Raw genomic sequence first — 21271 nt, 5'->3', positions numbered from 1 at the left:
GAAGGGTCATGTGTGTTGAGATATATTTAGTTGGGTGACTACTGACTGTACCTGAAAAATGAAAGGGTTTTGAGTTATCAATTTTAATGCAAAAAAAGAGCACAGAGTCTTTCAATCTCAGATTTGCCTGTGTGCCTCTAAGAAATTTAAAACTCCTGTGCTTCAGTTTACTTTATCTGTAAAGTGGGAAAATAGTGTCTCATCTGCTTCATGATGAAGATGAAGTGTGTTAATATATACAAGCTGTTTAAGACAGTGTCTGAGGCTGGGCACGATGGCTTGCACCTGTACTAGCACTTTGGGAGGCTGATGAGGCGAGTGGATTGTTTGAGCTCAGGAGGAGTTTGATAACCGCCTGGGCAACACGGTGAAACCTCGTCTCAACAAAAAAATACAAAAATTAGCTTGGCGTGTTAGATGTCATGATCGCTTGAGCCCACAGAGTTCAGCCCATAGAGTCGAGGCTACAGTGAGCCATGATCACGCCACTGCACTCAAGCCTGGGCGACAGAGTGAGGCTCTCTCTCAAAAAAATTAAACAAAACAAAATAAAAAAACAAACACGGTGCCTGAAACATGGTAAACACTCAATAAATATTGCTATTATCATTAATATTATTGTGCTTGATACTCTTTACAATTTACAATAGTTAAGCATTTCTTACAAAAATAACATTAAATACAATGCAATTTATGCCCTTATGTTATCTACAGAGAACACTAATCCTTCATGTTTGCAAAGTCATATACCTTCTTTGCTTCTGATGGAAAACAGGGGAAAGGCATTGAACTCACAATTATGCAACAGCTAATAGTGCCACGTACCATGCCACACACTTGACATATATCATCTCACCAAGCTCTCAACACAGTTCCATACATAAGTGCCCATTCCCCAGATAAGGAGACAGAGGCACTAAAGAATTTGTAAAGTTAATACTGAAGTGTTAGAGCAAAAACTGTAATCCGACACTGGCTGTTTCCAAACCTTTTCTCCCCTCTGCCTAACATTTTCATACCACATTTCATCTTTCACTGCAAAACAACATTCACATAGGCCTTGGCATTATGAGTCCATAGAAAATTGTATCCTTTAAATTAAAAGACAAAACAGTGTAAAATATTGTCAAATTAAACTAATAAAACTACTAGTAAAATAAATTATAATTATCTTCAAACATAATAGGCGTAATATCATAGGTATTCTACATCTACCACAAATTAATAAGATATCCCTCTATGGAAATTTCTAATAATTACGCAATTTTTAAACCCCTATTCCTCCCAAAGTTCTGCTCTGATTGTGTGATTACTAAATGAGAATATATTTACATTGGAATCTCTCTGAGAAATGCATTCAAATGTTAATTTAAGCACCAGGAAATCCTCATTATAATGGTATCCCATTTTGATAGTAGTCCTAGAATACAGATGATTAAAAAAAAAACTAATAGCAAAGACATACCTTTGAATATTTTAAGGCATTATTTCCAGCGAAATAAATTGATTTCTTTAGATACTTATATCTGAAATAAATAATAAACTAATAAGTGCTTCTCTTGTTGGCAACAGACATATAAAGGAAAACCTTGGAGATGTTGTGGGTTTAGGCCCAGAAAACCACAATAAAGTGAATATCACAATATAGTGAGTCACATAATTTTTTTTTGGTTTTCTAGTGTGTATAAAAGTTATATTTACACAATAATGTTGTCTAATAAGTTTGCAATAGCATGATGTCTAAAAAACAATGACATACCTTAATTAAAAAATACTTTGTTGCTAAAAAATGCTAACAATCATCTGAGCCCTTGGTGAGTCTTAATCTTTGTGCTGGTGGAGGGTCTTGCCTCAACACTGATGGCTGCTGACTGGTAAGGGTGATGGTTGCTGAAGGTTGGAGTGCCTGTGACAATTTCTTAAAATAAGACAACATAAAGTCTGCCATATCAATTAACTCTTCCTTTCATGAAATACTTGTCTGTAACAGGTGATGTTATTTGATAGCATTTTATCCATAATAGAACTTCTTTCAGAATTAGTCTCAATCCTTTCAAACCCTGCAACTGCTTTATCAACTAAGATCATATAATATTCTAGTGCTTTGTTGTCATTTCAGCAATGTTCACAGCATGGTCACCAGGAGTAGACTGCACCTCAAGAAACCACTTTCTTTGCTCATCCATAAGAAGCAACTCCTCATCTGTAAATACGTTACCATGAGATTACAGCAATTCAGTCACATCTTTAGGCCCACTTCTAATTCTAGTTCTCTTGCTCTCTCCATGACCTCTGCAGTTCGTTCCTCCACTGCAGTCTTGAGCCCCTCAAAGGTATCCATAAGGACTGGAATCAGCTTCTTCCAAATTCCTGCTAATGTTGATATTCTGACCTCATTCCATGAATCACAAATGTTCTGAATGGCATCTATAATGGCAAATCCTTTCCAAAAGTTTTCCATTTACTTTACCCAGACTAATCCCGGGAATCACTGTCTACGGAAGCTACATCCTTATAAAAAGTTACTTCTTAAATTAGAAGACTTGAAAGTCAAAATAATTCCTTGATCGATCCATGGGCTACAGAACAAATACTGTGTTACTATGCATGAAAACAGCATTAATCTCCTTGTGCATTTCTGTCAGAGTTCTTGGGTGACGAGGTGCACTGGCAATGATAATCTTTTGAAAACAATTTCTTTCTGAGCAGTACGACTCAACATTAAGCTTAATATATTCAGTAAGCCATGCTGTAAACAGACGTGTTGTCATCTCGGAAATACAGTTCCACTTATAGATCATAAACAGAGTAGATTTAGCATTATTCTTAAGGGCCCTAAGATTTTTTTAATGTTAATTGACCATTGGCTTCCACTGAAGGTTACCAGTTGTATTAGCCCATAAAAATAACAGTCAGCCTGTCCTTTGAAAATATGAAGCCAGGCACTAACATCTCTCTAGCTATGAAAGTCTTATATGGTATCTTCTTCCAATAGAAATCTGTTTTGTATACACTGAAAACCTATTGTTTAGCTGTAGCCACATTAATCAATTATCTTAGCTATATTTTCTACATAATTTACTGCAGCTTCTCCATCAGTACTTACTGCTTACCTTGTACTTAATATGTTACAGAGCTGGCTTCTTTCCTTCAACCTAATGAAGCAATCTCTGTTAGCTTCAAACTTTTCTTCCACAGCTTCCTCACTTCTCTCAGCCTTCATATAATTGAAGAGAGTTAAGGAACTTGTCCTGGGTTAGGTTTTGGCTTAATGGAATGTTATGGCTGGTTTGATCTTTTATTCAGGCCAATAAAACTTTCCCGTGGCCGGGTGCGGTGGCTAATGCCTGTAATCCCAGCACTTTGGGAGGCTGAGGCAGGCAGATCATGAGGTCAGGAAATCGAGATCATCCTGGCCAACATGGTGAAACCCCATCTCTACTAAAATACAAAAAATTAGCTGGGTGTGGTGGCACACGCCTGTAGTCCCAGCTACTTGGGAGGCGAGGCAGGGGAATCGCTTGAACCCGGGAGGCAGTGGTTGCAGTGAGCCGAGATCGCACCACTGCACTCTAGCCTGGCGACAGAGTGAGACTCTGTCAAAAAAAAAAAAAAAAAAAAAAAAAAACTTTCTCCGCATCAGCAATAAGTCTGTTCCACTTTCTTATCATTCATGTATTTGAAATGTGTTCCTCACTACGTTTAATCATTTCTAAATTTTGATGTAAAGTGAGAGACATGCCACTCTTCCTTTTACTTCAAGGCCATTGGAAAATTAGCCTAATTTCAATATTTTTTTTGTCTCAAGGAATAGGGTTGCCCATGGAAAGGGAGAGAAATTGGGGAAGGGCTGATCAATGAAACAGAACATGAACAACATCTGTTAAGTTTACCATTTTATATGGGCATAGTCACAATGTTAATATCAGACATCACAGATCACCATAACAGATATAATAATAAAAAAATTAATATATTGTGAGAATTGCCAAAATATGACAGAGACATGAAGTCAGCACTTGCTGTTGGAAAAACGGCACTGACCAGCTTGGTTTATGCAGTTGCCACATTCAATTTGTTAAAAAAAAATGCAATATCTGAGAAGCACAAAAAAGTAAAATACAAGAAAATAAGGTATGCCTGTCACTATACCTAGAATACACGTTCACTCATTTGGTTGACTGTTCATTTATCCATCCATTAATGTATTAAGTATTTACTCATTCATTAGATACTTGGTAAGCACCTATTGTGCCAGGAACTTCATTAGGAGCTGGACACTCAGTACTGTTCAAAATAGTCAATTCCCACCCATGTGAGCTTATGCTGGAAGTGGGGGATGGAGATAGTGGAGGGAGGGTGGCAACTATACAATAAAATAAATGAATTAACTTCAGATAGTGATAAGTGTTATAAATAATGTAAAACAAAGTAACGTGGTATGGATGAGGATAATTTAGGTATGGATATCACAGATTTAGGAAAATAGGTATGATCTGTAAGAACTAAAGGATAAGGAGCAAGACTGGCAAGGACTGCTGATGCCACATAAGGAAAATACAGCAAAGGATCTAAGGCAAAAATGAACTTGATGTTTCCCGGAACAACACCAGTCAGGTGAGTGGCTGCAAAATGAGAGGGAAAGTCAAGATGAAGTCACAGAGATAGACAAGGGTCCAATCACATTGGGTTTCATGTGCCACGATAAGAAGCCTGGGGGTTATTTTATTTGCGATGTTTAGGGGGAAATATTCAGTGAGGGATTTTGTGATTTGACTTTCATTTTCGAAATGTCACTCTTGACTCCTCTGTGGAGAAGGTACTCACTGCAAGCGAACTAAAGGAGCAACAGGGGGACCGGCTGGAAGGCAACTGCGGTAATCTAGATGGCAAAATTACAGTGGTTTCCAACAGGACAGATGAGCAGCAGAGATGGTTATTTCAAAGTGAGAAAATAACTTAGAAATTAAAAATCATCAACAAGGTTAACTGAGGCAAAGTCACAATCTGAAACTAGGTTTCCTGCTTTTCATCCAAATGAAAATCTCTCATATTTCTTACGATTAAGTAATTGCCCTAGATGCCTGCAAAAATCTTGTTTTCTTGTTGTACACACACAATTATACACAATTACCAGCTTCAGACAAGGTTACTCTGAGACCATGATAAAGCAAAACAAATAAAGACCACCTCATAATTCTGTATAAACACAAAAAAAGGAAAACATCACTGTATAACCCACAAACTACCAAACATCCTCCTCTCTTGCTATATGAATGATTTCTTTACCGAGACATAGAATTGTCCTGGTATCCAATAAAAATAAAACCCTCACTTCCTTAGACTCTCTTCCAAATCACCCAACCAAAGTCAAAATCCTGTAATAGGTCACATAATGAGATGCCTCAGAGTTCTCCATGGTGTAACTGTTCTCTCTCAGTGCAAGAAGTAGTTAAGCCAACTTTTACTTCAGGTGTGGCCCTAGTGGTCTTTGGCTGAAGGGCATTGACAGAGGATTTCATTATCCTCAAATATAAAAACAATTCCTTCTCAAATCCTATCTTCCTTAAATTATTGCTCCACAATGCTGTGTTTATCAAAATAGATTTTAGGTTTTTGAAGAGCTGCCATAACTCTTCATAGCTGATTCTATGAGTTAATTCTTTAAGAAATTTGATCATATTAACCCAATCATTTTTAATATCATGTCAATTTTTAAATCTGACCTTTCTGACTACCTGGAAGTATGCAAACCAAATCCTAAAAGAAATGGAGGAATATTCCAAGGCTCATGGATGGGGCAATTTAACATTATAAAGATGTCAGTTCTCCCCAAATTAATCTATGAATTCTATGTAAATCCAATCAATATTTTAGCATCATTTATTAAGAAACTCAAAAACTATATTTTAGCCATAATATATGAGAACAATGAAAACCGATTTTTATACCGTATTCATGAAATACAAAGATAAACCCCAGAAAGCTTAAAAAGTTAAATGTGAAAAAGTAAAGCTAACAGAAGAATATGTAGAAGAATATATCTGTGGAATGGAAAAGAACTTCTTAAAAAGAGCCCCAAATATCATTTGAAATGTAAAAAAAAAAAAAATTAATGGATTTGGGTACTTCAAAAAGGACTTCTATTTAGTGAAGAACATTATGAACAAGTTAAAATGTATAATATGCTGGGAGAAGATATTTCAAACATCTAAACAAAGAAGTGTCTGTGCTTGGAAACTAGAAGGAACTCCTGCAAAGTAACAATAAAAAAATAAGAAATCCAATAGAGGAAAAATAGGCAAAAGACATGAATAGGATTCTACAACAAGGAAAACCAAAATAAATACCAAGCATTTAAACTAATACTCAAATTTCTTAGTAACCCCCCTGAAATGCAAATTATAACAATGAGGTATCTTTTATACCTAGACTGTCAAAAAAATAGAAAAATGGATAAGGCCAACTACTGGTAGGCATGTTGGGGAAGAATCCTGTGCACAGCTGGTGGCAGTGTGGCCCGGGGCAGACATTCTGTTATGCCATCTGACAGTACTCAGTCAAATGAACAAATGTAAGTGACTAAGTCAAAATGGACCTCTGTCTAGCAATCCCACTCCCACATAAATTCTCACCTTAGAAAACATGTAAGAGAATGTTTAAATTCATGTGTCTTAGTGTTGGCTGATAGTGGGTAGTAACAACATGTCCATCATGGGAGTACAATGTGGGTCATTCACTTTACACACTCCTATGCAGCATTAGGAACAATTAATACCATGTAAATACTGTTACATGAATGGACGATAACAGCCTACAGAGAATTTTAAAAAAAGAAATGCATTGCCATAACAATGATATTAAAAATTGATTCATGCCCAAAATATCACTGTGTATTTAACATAGTGTATATTACAATTAAATCAAAGGTATATTTTAAATCAAATACATTACATACAAAACAAATATGTTAGATCAGCTGTCTATGCTGCAAAGAGAAAATGAAGTTAAGAATACGGATAAAAGGGGATTAATACATGAATAAAATAGAGGAAACTTACAGGGATTAACCTGAAACTGCAGTGAAGGGAAAAAAAGAGAAAGAGAAGGAAAAGGAAGGTAGGAAAGGAAAGGAAACAAAATAAAATTAAGGTCACACATCATCTTCTTTTAAAACAGAGATGCGGTTATGCTATATCCTACTTAAGGAATAAAAGGTTTTAACATACACTTAACCTTTTTTTTAGAAAGATAATTCAAAACAGATGTTTGGGATTATCTTCAAATTTTCACTTTGGTACTTATTCTTTGGACCAGTCAAAGACCTTGTATTTTCATTAACATTTAATATAATGTGCATTTTTTACATGTTTAAGCCTGTATATTTTATTGGTGTATTCATTTCATATAATCTTTCAAAAGTGCAATTTTACTGAAATAAAATTCTCCAAGTTCTTTCAGTGAAGTGTGATGAAGTGTAAGTAACAGTTACAAATGCTTTAAAAGTCCACATTTATTTTTTCCTGTTGCCCAGGCTGGAGTGCAGTGGCATGATCATGGCTCAGTGCAGCCTCAACCTCTTGGGCTTGAGCAATCCTCCCACCTCAGCCTCCCGAGTAGCTGAGACTACAAATGTGCACCACCATGACTGGCCATTTTTTTTTTTAATTTTAATTTTTGTAGAGGTGGGTCTCACTATGTTGCCCAGGCTGGTCAAAAACTCCTGGACTCAAGCGATCCTCCCACCTTGGCCTTGCAAAGTGCTGGGATTACAGGAATGAGCCACTGCACCCAGCCTAAAAGTCCACATTTTAATAGAGGATGTGTATAGATGAATGCAAATCACACTTTCAACCCTGGATATAATATAATAAAGCATTTATCTGAAGTTCAAAAAATAAAATTGTTGTTCCAAAATCCCAATCTAATTTTGAAAAGTTTTTTCCCAATGAAGTTTCCAAATATTCAGAGTATTCATTTCATTCCTGTTTTAAACAAAATAAACTTCATATGAAACTGCTCTAACTTGGAAGGGCTACTGCCCCATCTCAAGGGCCTGCGTTGCAGCACTGTGACAGCCTAAAGAGAGCAAAAGAATGGGAAGGGGAGAAGAGGAGATGAAGAAGAAATTTTAAAAATTATAATAAAAATAACAACAATAATAGTATTTACATTTATTTAACAATTACTACATCCTTGGTAGTCTCCTCAATTTGTTTAACCTAATAAAAACATTTGGGGTCTATAGTATTACCATCCCCATTTCACAGATGAGAAAACTGAGTTAGTTAAGCCTCCTAAGTAGCAGACGTAATAACAAGGAAGATTCAGATATGTTTACAGGCATCCAAATGTGGTCAGAGGCAAGGCTATTTCACCTTCTCAATATTGAGTTTGAATAGAAGGTAGAATATCATAAGATGATACTTAATATGTGTTAATAATTTTAATTTAGGGACTATAGCATAAATATGAAAACAAAATTATCCAAATGAGTTATCCTCTCAGAACTGCTAGGGGGAAAAAAAAAAACCCTCAGTAGTAACAAAATAAAACTATCTGGTATCCATATTTCATAATATATTTTTCAGACCAGAGAAAAATTAATGCCAAGTAGTATATCAAATGTTTTACATTTCTTTGGGAATATAATTTTATATGTCATATTTTCCTGTTAACATATTGGAACTGAACATATCCTGCCTACGTAAACGAATGGTTGTTGCTCAAAGATGCCGGCTGGGAACTTTGGTATATTTATCAATTCTTCTTAGTGCCCTGAAGATACTTTACATGTGACAGAGATTTAATAAGCATTGTTTAATAAGTAAGCAACTTCAATCCTAAGACTAAGCATATATAATTAGTATATTAAGGGAAGGCAAACAGACATTTCTAAATATCACTGGATAAGCTCTAGAAAATATGATCTGTAGAGTTATTTTATATTCAAAAATAAAAAGAAATTCTTCTGCTAAAAAAATCAAGAAGTGAAGAAGCAGGAATAACTCTTATACCTCAAGGGCCCTTCACATTGATATTAAACTACCTCTAAAAGGTATCCATTTACTAAGAAATTTGATCTTAATTCACAATGAAAGCTTCTCTTGTACTTAGTCCACAGTCTGCCATGGTTTATTTGATGTTCTTTGAAAGGCAGAAGAACAATTAAATATTCCTATCTTGCTGAAGTTGTTCTAAAGAGAAAATCAAATGTGAGGTCCCTCTAGAAATGCTGTGATCTGCTACAATAAATACCTCTAAATTTTTTTCAAAGTTCCAATTTCAAATACATAGTAGTTTTAAGTTTATAGAGTAAATTCAAACTTACTCTGAAGTAACTATTGCAATTTCATATCTCTGATACACTTCACAAAATCAATACAGGGAGATTTGAGAAAGTTTTTTAAGCTTTTTTCTTATGTTAGTAATTTGAAGAAATTATATATATTCATTAATTATAAAAGAAGTTATCGTAAGTTTTTCATAATTTGGCATACACTGCTCTTTGAAAAAATAGCTAGAAGAGCAGAAAACAGACTAAGATAGAAAATTGATACTTAGAGCAGGGCTGTTGCTATAACAACACCTGAAAATATGGTAGCAGCTTTGGAACTGGATAACGGGTGGAGGTTGGAAATTCGGAGAATCAGGCTAGAAAAAGCCTATATTGCCATGGGAGGGCTCAGAAGACAACAGAACTGTAGAGCTACCAGTGTACAATGCCAATCTGAGAGAGCGGAAATGTGGGCTGAGCCCAGCAAAGCCATGGGCGTGGCAGTTCTCAGTGTCTTGAGAGCCCAACCCCTATATCAGTGTGTTCAGGATATGGGACGTGGAATCAAAGGAGATTATTCTCCAGTTTTAAGACTTCATATTGTTTTCCCTACTGGGTTATGGATTTAGTAGGGACCAGTTACCCTTTTCTTCTTTCTTCTTTCTCCCTTTTAGAACAAGAATGCCTACCCTATGCCTGTTTCACTGTTGTATTTTGGAAGTAGATAACTTGCTTTGATGTTACAGGCTCACATCTGGAAGGAATTTGCCTCTATACAGATCATGCCTTGAGTATCACCCATATCTCATTTAGATGAGACTCTGGACTTTGGATTTTTGAGTTGATGGAAACAAGCTAAGGCTTTTGGGACTTTGGGGATGAAATGAATGTATTTTTGCATTATAAGAAGGACTTAAATTTTGGGTGCCTGGTACAAAATGCTATGGTTTGCATGGGCCCTGAAAACTCAGCATGCTGTAAACTTAATTCCCAATGTAACTGCATTGGGAGGTAGGTCCTAATAAGAAGTGACTGGGTCATGAGGGTGAAGCCCTCATGGATGCATTAATGTTAATACAGGAGTGGGTCAGTTTTCACTAGAGTGAATTGTTATAAAAGCAAGCTCAGCCCCTCATGCTTTTTCTCTCATATGTGCTCTCTTTCTCTTTTGCCTTCTGTTACAGTTCAACCCTTGCGAGATGCCAGCACAATACTCTTGGACTTCCCAGTCTCTAAAACTGTGAGCCAAATATATGTCTTTGTGTTGTTTTGTTTTGTTGAAAAAAGAGGCTGGGTGAGGTGGCTTATACCTGTAATCCCAGCACTCTGGGAAGCCAAGGCTGTCGGATCACAAGGTCAGGACTTCAAGACCAGCCTGACCAACATGGTGAAACCCCATCTCTACTGAAAAGACAAAAATTAGCCGGGCGTGGTGGCAGGCACCTGTAGTCCCAGCTACTCAGGAGGCTGAGGCAGAAGAATCACTTGAACCCAGGGGGTGGAGGTTGCAGTGAGCCGAGATCGCACCACTGCACTCCAGCCTGAGCAACAGAGCAAGACTCTGTCTCAAAAAGAGAGAGACAGAGAGGGAGAGAAAGAGAGAGAGAGAGAAGAAAATAAAGAAGATAAAATAAAAAGATAAATGAATTTCTTAATATTTAATTTTTACCTATTTAACATTCAGGTCTACGTAAGTAATCATGCCTCTTTGGGTTATCATCTCAGCATTTTCATTATACTAATACACTGCACAGTCACTAAATGTGGTAAGGACTCTCATTCTTGTTTCTTGCTTCAGCTATAATTCATTTTAAACCTTACAAATTTAACATATGTCTTTAGTCCCTATATGAAAATCTTGAGTTCTATGTAAGGATCTGCCAAAATTGAAGTATTTAACTGCATTAAAAAGGGGATATATCCTAAATTTTGCTTCCACCAACGCTGAGTTACTTGTTTGAAATCAAAGTGTTACTTCCGTGAGGAGGTAAAAATTGCAATCTTGCCAGTTATCTATCACAAACCATCTGCAAAACAAAATAACTTATTTGCACTTAATATAGTAGTGCTTAATATAGCTACTAAGAATTGTTTTTATTCAGATTAAAAGCCAATTTTGGCCAGGCGCGGTGGCTCATACCTATAATCTAGCACTTTGGGAGGCCAAGCTGGGCGGATTGCTTGAGTCCAGGAGTTCAAGACCAGCCTGGGCAACAGGGTGAAACCCCTTTAAATAAATACAAAACTTAGCCAGGCATGGTGATGCATGCTGTAGGCTGGGGTGAGGGTATCTCTAGAGCCTAGGAGATCAAGGCTGAGGTGGGAGAATGCCTTCAGCCTGGGAGGTTAAGGCTACAGTGATTTCTGATGGCACCACTGCACTCTAGCCTGGGTGACAAAGTGAGACCCTGTCTCAAAAAAATAAAAGCTGGCCGGGCGCAGCGGCTCACGCCTGTAGTCCCAGCACTTTGGGAGGCCAAGGTGGGTGGATCACGAGGTCAAGAGATCAAGACCATCCTGGCTAAGACGGTGAAACCCCGTCTCTACTAAAAATACAAAAAAATTAGTCAGGCGTGGTGGTGGGCGCCTGTAGTCCCAGCTACTGGGGAGGCTGAGGCAGGAGAATGGCATGAACCCTGGAGGCGGAGCTTGCAGTGAGCCGAGATGGTGGCACTGCACTCCAGCCTGGGTGACAGAGTGAGACTCTGTCTCAAAATAAATAAATAAAAGCCAATTTTAAGCTAGACTTGTGTATGCATATGTGATCTCTCCTAATCCTCATAACAAATGAGCTTATATTATCATCCAATTTGTACTATTAATAGAAGAAGAAACCATGCCTCACAGAAGTGACACTCAAAAAGATAAGAGAATAAAAAGATGTGTCCGTCTGTTTCCAAAGTCCTTGCCTTTAACCATAAGGGAAGTCTTGGACTTTGGATGTGCCCCATGAATGGTCTTACCAGCTACAATTTAAATAAATATTATTTTAAAATATAAATGTTAATTATGTTAAACTTTCTAATGTCAATGGAGAGAGAAAAAAAGGAAAAAAAGAAAACAAAGGGAGGGGAAAAAGAGCCATTTAACTGCATGGAACTGAAAATGAGCATGAACGTGTTGTTGCTGTTTTTTAAAGTAGACTGTCTTCCCACTCCATCTATTAGCAAAGACTGTGGGGGGGGAGGTCAACATTTGTAGACTGAGCATTTTACTAATTGTATGATAGCCACTTTATGTGATTCCAGGGAAATAAGAGCCTTTGTAAGCCTACAGGAATTTATTTTTTCTGAAGTAATTATACCTCGGATTATTACAGAAAAGAACATAATAGTAAGTAGGTAAATAAAACAGATATAGTTAAAATATTAAGCAGAAGAAGTGGCTATGATTTAAAGATCATGATTCACATGCTATCACAACACATATCCTATATACTTATATGTAATTCTAGTTACAGGAATTTTACAAGATACAATTATTTCTCATTCCGCTATCTGTAGTTACTTCAGATAGATCTGAAACTAAATGTATTCCCAATAAGAAAAAAAAATAATTTTTAATGTAAAGATAAAAATTTAGTACTTCAATAATATATTAACACTGTTAGTCTTGACAGCATTATTTGTCACTATAACATCTATGTGCATACTGCAATATCCACATGTATAATCCAGCACCCATGTTTGTTTTGTTTTAGTGTATCTAGGGTTGTTCCTTGGCATTTTACCATCTGCAATCTCTACCATATTCCTGAATTTGACTATAAGCCATCCTCACATCCACGGCTCAGGTCTGCTGCCAGTACCACTCATGGTGTTTGATTTTGGGGTTTGCGTGCACTTGTCTTCCATCCATTTCTTCTCTATGCAAAATTTTTCCCATGGCTTCTCAATCAAAACTTAACTGCCCTATGTCCCTAATAACAATGTGCTCTATACAGTTTCTGACAAACTAGCACATGGTATTATATGTAAAGACAATTAATATAACTGCATTTTCGAATATAATGACTGGCCAAAGGGACAGAATTTGGGAGCAACAAGCCTTGAGGCTCTCCTCAAATCACAGGCAACAAACCCATTTTGCCTATCACACTGTCAAAAGTAGTTAATGGAACACTTGGGGAATATATACACTAGAATGTCATAAATAGTGGTCCTGTTTATGTAACAACTATACCAATTCAGTAAAGGCTTTTTAGAAATTCCTCATATATGGCTGATTGCATAGCCCATGCAGTCATCCAACCAGTACCTTTTTTAATTATTATTTTTCGGTTTTAAATTTTTTCTCCATAAATACTGGGTCTTTCTATGTTGACCAAGCTGGTCTGGAACTTCTGGCCGCAAACAATCCTCCTGCCTTGGCATCCCAAAGAGCTGGGATGACAGACGTTGAGCTGCTGTACGCAGTCTTGATTATTAACAATGATAGATTTTGTCTTCCATTAAAATATCAGTTCCTTTTGATTTATGGTAATTCCTAAAGAGTACAAGTTGCCTCTGAGTTTGTATCAGGGACAGAATTGTCTCCAAGCAGCCCTTACAGCTTGCTTCTAACACAATTGGGATCATTTGAGTTTGGTTCAGGTATAAAAGATGAAGAACCCTTAGAAAGACCAAGAGTTCTTAGACGACTTGTATAGAATTACGATTTCCAAATAACTTCAGGGGAAACAAAAAGAATCCATTTTCTCCCTTAAATTCCCTTTTTAATTTTATCGCCCAAAACACATCTGTTTTATCTCACAGTGGATCCAGTCATCAGGTATGTTCCTGCCACCTAATGGCCCGAGGTTAGTTTCCTACTATAAGTCACTAAAGGAACTTTGATACAGAAACATAAAACGAAATGTCCGAAATCTACGTTGTAGTACTAGCCTTGTTACCAATTAGATTTGGGTACACCCAAGTAAATTACTTAACTCTTCTACTTCCTATTTCACAGTAAAAGCAATAATTTAGTAAATATGTAATGTGGGACAAACCCTGGGCCAGGTATGCTATGCACACCCACAAGATGGTATTTCTATACTCACTCTATAGATAATAACACTAATAAGGAGAACAATAACCACTATAAATGAGTTATAATCAATACCCACATCTACCTTACTGCAAAGTTTGGAATCTTTAACCATGCTCCTTAAGCATCCTGCCTTTCTTAGTTTCTCATCTGTAAAAGAATTGTAAGGCCAAGCGCAGTGGCTCATGCCTGTAATCCCAGCACTTTGGGAGGCTGAGGTGGGCAGATCACCTGAGGTCGGGAGTTCGAGACCAGTCTGACCAACATGGAGAAGATACACCGTCTCTACTAAAAATACAAAATTAGCCAGGCATGGTGGTGCATGCCTGTAATCCCACCTTCTCGGGAGGCTGAGGAAGGAGAATCACTTGAACCTGGGAGGCAGAGGTTGCAGTGAGCCAAGATCGCACTATTGCACTCCAGCCTGGGCAACAAGAGCGAAACTCCGTCTCAAAAAAAAAAAAAAAAAAAAAAAGATGAGTTGTAATGATGCTTGCCTAAACTAAACTCTGAGTCACATATTAAATTAACATAGATGTGTAACTCCTTGGAAAGCATATTATTATGGAGATGGTATATTTCATCAATAGATTATTATATACTAAAAGCATAACCAATTTGATATACACTTTTATAGTAAATCTGCCCTATTCATTATCTACGCTCATGCTACTGAGAATCGCATTGCCAACCAAACCCAGAGCAACAAAAACACAACTAAAAGCAATATTGAATACTCTAAAGGTCAATTTTAAGATTTAAAAAATAATGAAAATCCTAAAGATTGCATCTTGTTTTAAAAATCTGCTTCTAAGTTATAAATATAGTACATCTCAAATATAGTACATCAGGGAGAATATTCCATATGTTAACTTCTATATGTTAATTTTTGGCATTCACTGTGATCAATCCAGTAGCTAGTGTTGAACAGGGAAAAAGTAAATACTAGAGAAGAGAATTTTTTTTAAAAAAGAAATGATGAGTAAAAAATGCAAATAAAATATTTATGTGAGTAGAAAAATATTTACATGTGCTAATGACGACAATTATTTGTAAATAACTGAGATCTCTAAAATAAAATATCAATTATCTTTGCTATATGCAAAAATCTTGGGCACGTATCATTTTAAAGCATTTCTTCTGTACTTTCAGTTGATTTAACAACAGAAAAGAATGGGAAGTTAATTTTCTTTGCCTTCTTTGCTGGTATAGGACAAGTAGAGAAGAATTCTGAAGAGTGGGCAAATACATGTCACCCCTGAACAACATAGGTTTGAACTGCCTGGTTCTACTTATATGTGGATTTTTTTTTTTCAACCAAACACAGACTGAAAATACAGTATTTGTGGGATGTGAAACCCACGTATAGAGAGTACTGACTTTTCCTATATTTGGGTTCTGCAGGGCCAACTGTGGGAATTGAGTATGCAGGGATTTGTTTGTACGTGTGTGGTCTTGGAACCAATCCTCCACATATATCAAGGGACAATGGTTCTTGAGTATGAGGCATTTTTGTATGAACTGAAAAACATGATATTGAAATAGAGAATGCTGTTATAAAAGTCTTGAAACTACAATTCAGAAAGTTATACTTCCATGTATTAAAAAGAAGCTAGTACCCAGAGGGTTAAGTAAGATAGAGGAAAAATCAGGAAATATGTCAAAACCAGTGATTAATGAATATTACCAATTAAAAAATATGACTAGATGTGTGGTCTTAGATATAAAGCCATATATTCTATTCATGAGTTTTAAATAATGTTGTCAGATTATTGACATGTCAGGATGATTAAAACTCATAGAGAAGCCACATTTTCCTTTCGAATAATCAGAACTGGGTCTTAGGATATACTTCTTTAAACCTTAATTTTTAACTTAAAACCTCAAAAGTAAATATCTGCTCCAGGCTCAATGTGAGAATGAGCTGAGAACCAGCAATAGCCAAAACCAAACTATGATGGTCCTCTGCCCAAAGCAGTGCACAGCCTCTTGCTTCTGGAATGGTACCACAGAGAACAGAAGCACGGCATTAGGACTTCAGTGACTTCATCAACCGCCCTCAAAAACTATCTCAAAATCACTGTGCTAAAGCGTAATGGCAAAAGAAATTTTAAAATTCTGTACTGTTGCTTCCAAATAATAGCATTTCAAGAACAAAAAGTAATTTTAAATTTATCACTGTGATTAGAGATAAGAAAAATGCAGAATACATGGGTTTGTACAGTAATCGTAATATGCTAATGTTTTCATTATACAAGCACAGAAACTCCTTTCTAACTTAAAATTATTGTAAATATTTACATGAATATGAATATTACCATTCTTTTTTTTTTTTTTTTAAGACAAGGTCTCAACTCTGTCACCCAGGCTGGAGTGCAGTGGCGTGACCATAGTGCACTGCAGCTTCGACCTCCCCAGGATCAGGTGATCCTCCCACCTCAGCCTCCCAAGTAGCTGCAACTACAGGTATGCAACACCACACTCAGCTATTTTTTTAATTTTTTGTGAAGACAGGGTTTCACCATGTTGCCCAGGCAGGTCTCAAACTCCTGGGCTCAAGTGATCCACCCATCTCTGCCTCCTGAAGTGCTAGAATTATAGGCGAGAACCACTGCACCCAACCACCATTCATTCTTAACCACAATTGTGAAGGTAACATGATGCCATCATCTTTGGAAAATATTCAGATTATTCAACACCAGTACTGCAAACCATCAAAACTCGTTTGTAAATCTCAAAGAGATTAAGTCAACTGACTTGGTGAAAAAGGAAAACATTTCAAAATATCTTAGACCTTGTGATTTTTGCTGGTAGTCTCACGAAATACAAGTTGAGATATTTACTCTCTTATCCTAAGCAAGGAGAGGTAAGAAGAGCAGAAAAAAAATTATCACATTTCTTTATGATATGACTTCCAAGTTCCTACACAGAGCCCCAAACATTAAACGATTGTAAGTTTCCTCTGCTATTCCAGGCATCTTAAGAAGAAAACGCCATGCTTTGACACCTGGGTAATCTGTTCTTGTCAAAACTTGACTCTGAGCTGATATATTACATTTCTAACCCAGTTCCTTCTTTCTGCACTTAAAATGTCTACAGAGAAATTTTTCATAATTAAAACATATGCTTAAAGTGCTTCCAAAAAAGATATTAATGCTGATATTTTAATATCTTATGGTGTTTTGCACAAAGGAACTGAATTATGCTGTTTAAGATCACTGAAAGAATGGGCTGAGAGGCAACTGGTATTATTGGGAATCAGAATCCTTAAATACAAGACAAAATAAAACCTCCAATACAATTCTGCTCTCAAGATGATGTTTTTGTTGTTGTTCTAAATTTGTATCTAGGTACTGTCTAACCAAATCCGAGTACGGGCTGGGCGAGGTGGTTCACACCTGTAGTCCCAGCACTTTGGGAGGCCTATGCGGTCAGATCACTTGAGGACAGGAGTTTGAGACCAACCTAGCAAACATGGCAAAACCCCATCTCTACTAAAAATACAAAAATTAGCCAGGCATGGTTAATTACAGGCGCACACCTGTAATTCCAGCTACTGGGGAGGCTGAGGCACACGAATCACTTGCACCGGGAGGCAGAGGTTGCAGTGAGCCGAGATCGTGCCACTGTACTCCAGCCTGGGCAACACAGCAAGACGCCATCTCAAAAAAAGAAAAGAAAAAAAAATATGAATATGTCTTATACTTAGAAAACAATATTATCATTCCTTAAAAAAGAACGTCTAATATGTTTGATCATTATTTCATTTTGAGTAAGCACATATTTATGTCCCTCCTAGTTCCCCTTGGATGATAAGGTTAAAACTGCAAAGAAATTTACACTGAGAAGCCATGGTCAAGTGATGATGATAACGGAGTGCTGGAAAGGGAAGAGAGTGGTCCCTTTAAATGACATAGAGGCTGGAGGCGGGCGGGGGTGGGGGAAGGGCTGGGTAGAGGAGGGCGTGGTTCCTTCCTAGGGCTCCACCAAACAGACCTAGGTGAGAACAGGCACTCCTGCCTTCCTGCCCAAATGTTGCATTTTCCAAGACCACCCTAGCCCCCCACACCCAAACCCCGGGGCTGTAAAAACCCGAGATCCGCAGGGCGCAGTGGCTCACACCTGTAATCCCAACACTTTGGGAGGCCGAGGTGGGTGGCTCACAAGGTCAGGAGATCGAGACCATCCTGGCTAACACGGTGAAACCCCGTCTCTACTAAAAATACAAAAAATTAGCCAGGCGTGGTGGCGGGCGCCTGTAGTCCCAGCTACTGGGGAGGCTGAGGCAGGAGAATGGTGTAAACAGGGAGGTGGAGGTTGCAGTGAGCCAAGATTGCGCCACTGCACTCCAGCCTGGGCGACAGAGCGAGACTCTGTCTCAAAAACAAACAAACAAACAAACAAAAAAAAACCCAGAGACCCTAGCAGGCAGACACACAGAAGCTGCTGCTGCATGGCAAGAGGAACACATCTGCAGAAGACGACAAGAGGCTGGACATCGAGAGGATGTCCAGGGGAACATGCCTGTGGAAGAATACAGACAGGGGCACACTGGAAAGACATCCACCAGCAGAATGAGGCAGAGTTTGGCCGGAGCAATCAGAGGAGAACCCAGGCTGGGAAGCAGCCTAACTCCATGGGAAATCCATCTCCCTTCTGGCCCCCCATCTGCTAAGAGCTACTTCTTAATCAAACCTTCCACTCAGTCTCCAAGCCCACATGTAATCTGATTCTTCTGATACACCAAGGTAAGAAACCCTGGGATACAGAAATCCCTCTGTCCTTGTGATAAGGAAGGGGGTCTAATTGAGCTAACACAAGCCGCCCATAGACGCTAAACTAAAAGAGCATACTGTAACATGCCCACTGGGGCTTCAGTAGCTGTAAACATTCACCCCCTAGGCACTGCCATGCGGTTGGAGCCTGCCCGTCTGTATGTTCCCCTAGAGGTTTGATCAGAAGAAGCAGGCCACACCCCCTTCGCACGCCCTGTGAGGGGGACAGGGGAAATTTTCCCATTTCAGTAAGATTTCTAATTTAATGCCCACATGCATAAAAGTTAAAATAAGGCTCACACTTTCTCTACATCAAACCCTTTTACAATAATTATATGACTTGAACATCTCAATTTTTTCCATAATTCCTTGAGACTTATCTGGAATTCTCTTTAAAATCCATGATCACCAGAAATAGGCACGAGTGCGTGATAAGGCTAAAACTGAGACAGGTCTTTGTCCTCTCAAAAATCTGCTCTTTAACAATATCAGCAATTGTATTTATATTACAAAAAGGAAGGAACATATTTTACCCTGCTTTAGAGGGTTCAAATACCTCTAATTTGATAGTGCTTTTACACATATTTTTAGCTTCCTTTAAGTTTTCTTTTGCTGAAAGAGAATTAAACATTTCAAAAATAGTAGATCTGATCTTAAACAACTCTATTCTCAAATAGAACTTCTAACATAGCTAATCATTCCTTAATAGGTGTCAGATTTGAAGATATTTCGTAGGTCTCATTTTCTGACAGTATAGTGAAACTCCATGTTCAGAGAATCACAATTTGTACAGAACCAATGAAAATGCTACATTAAAAATAAAAATATTTGCAAATGAATGTACTAATTGGTTGGAAAGTAAGGGCAAACCTGAAGTCTAAAAACTTCATGAGGCCAGGCACGGTGGCTCATGCCTGTAATCCCAGCACTTTGGGAGACTGAGGCAGGTGGATCACAAGGTCAGGAGAATGAGACTATCCTGGCTAACACAGTGAAACCCCATCTCTACTAAAAATACAAAAAAATTGGCAGGGTGTGGTGGCACGTGACTGTAATCCCAGCTACTTGGGAGGCTGAAGGAGGAGAATCACTTGAACCCAGGAGGCGGAGGTTGCAGTGATCAGAGATCGCACCACTATACTCCAGCCTGGGTGACAGAGTGAGACTCCATCTCAAAAACAAACAAACAAACAACAACAAAAAAACCTCCATGAATGCAGGACTCCAGAAAAGTAAACTAGCTGTGAAGATGGTATTCACCTTGCATACACTAGATCTGTCAAACAGATAAACCTAGGTTTAGGCTTTAATGAACTTCAAGCAGTAGGTCACACTGCAGAAGCCACATAAACTGTGATCTGCCTGAAAGGAAACAGCCTTCCTCAGTTAACTAGCAACAAACAAATTTAAAAAGCTTAGGGAATGAAAAGATGGGTGACTGTCTGTCTGGCCTATGTGGACAAACAGAAAATAGGAAAAAATATTCCTTGGGAATTCTTATGCGTAGGTCCACCTTCACGAAGTTTGGGGCAATGCTACATCTGTTGCCTAAAGAGTATCCAAGCAAAAACACTTTTAAAACTACAATAGTAGCAGAGATTTTTAGAAAGATATTACAAGAATATTATGTTTAACATTGTACCAATTGAACAAAACCCAGAGAAAAAAGTTACTAAAACTGACCCAAAAGCAAATTTGGCTCTTTCCAAAACTATGAAAGAAATTAAATCAACAGGAAAAAAAAAAGTCATCTATAACCAAAACATTATGCCTAGCTAGTTTTGCAGGTAAATTCTACCTAATATAGAAGAAAAAAATAATTCTAATTTTACATAAAATCTTTGAGGGAATGAAAAAGAAGTAATGCTCCTAACCTGATTCTATAAGGTTAAGATCATTGATTTTAAAACCAGAATATGATACCACAAGAGAGAAACTGACAATCACTCAGAAATACAGATGAAAAACAAATGTAGAAGAAAATGGGAATGATAATACATTATAACCAATTCTTGGGTTTAATCTAGGAATGCAAAACAGGTTCAACATTAGAAAATCTGTTAATATAATTCATCAAAGTAAGAGACTAAGTGAGGAAAACCTATCATCATCAATATTAATTCATAAAATAGTTCTTAAACTAGAAATGAGGAAAACTCTACTGATAAAAGTTACCTACAGAAAAATCTGT

At 37.5% G+C, this 21271-nt stretch overlaps 1 protein-coding gene across 4 annotated transcripts in view; it reads right to left on the bottom strand.

The window, feature by feature from the left end:
- TMTC2 (transmembrane O-mannosyltransferase targeting cadherins 2) overlaps positions 1 to 21271 on the bottom strand; it is a 455354-nt gene that overhangs the window by 213120 nt on the left and 220963 nt on the right. The window lies entirely within an intron of this gene.

Source organism: Pongo abelii, chromosome 10 (assembly GCF_028885655.2).
Source record: "Pongo abelii isolate AG06213 chromosome 10, NHGRI_mPonAbe1-v2.0_pri, whole genome shotgun sequence".
NCBI classification, from domain to species: Eukaryota; Metazoa; Chordata; class Mammalia; order Primates; family Hominidae; genus Pongo; species Pongo abelii.
Note: the sequence above shows the minus strand (reverse complement) of the source record. Positions and strands in the feature narration are given on the sequence as shown.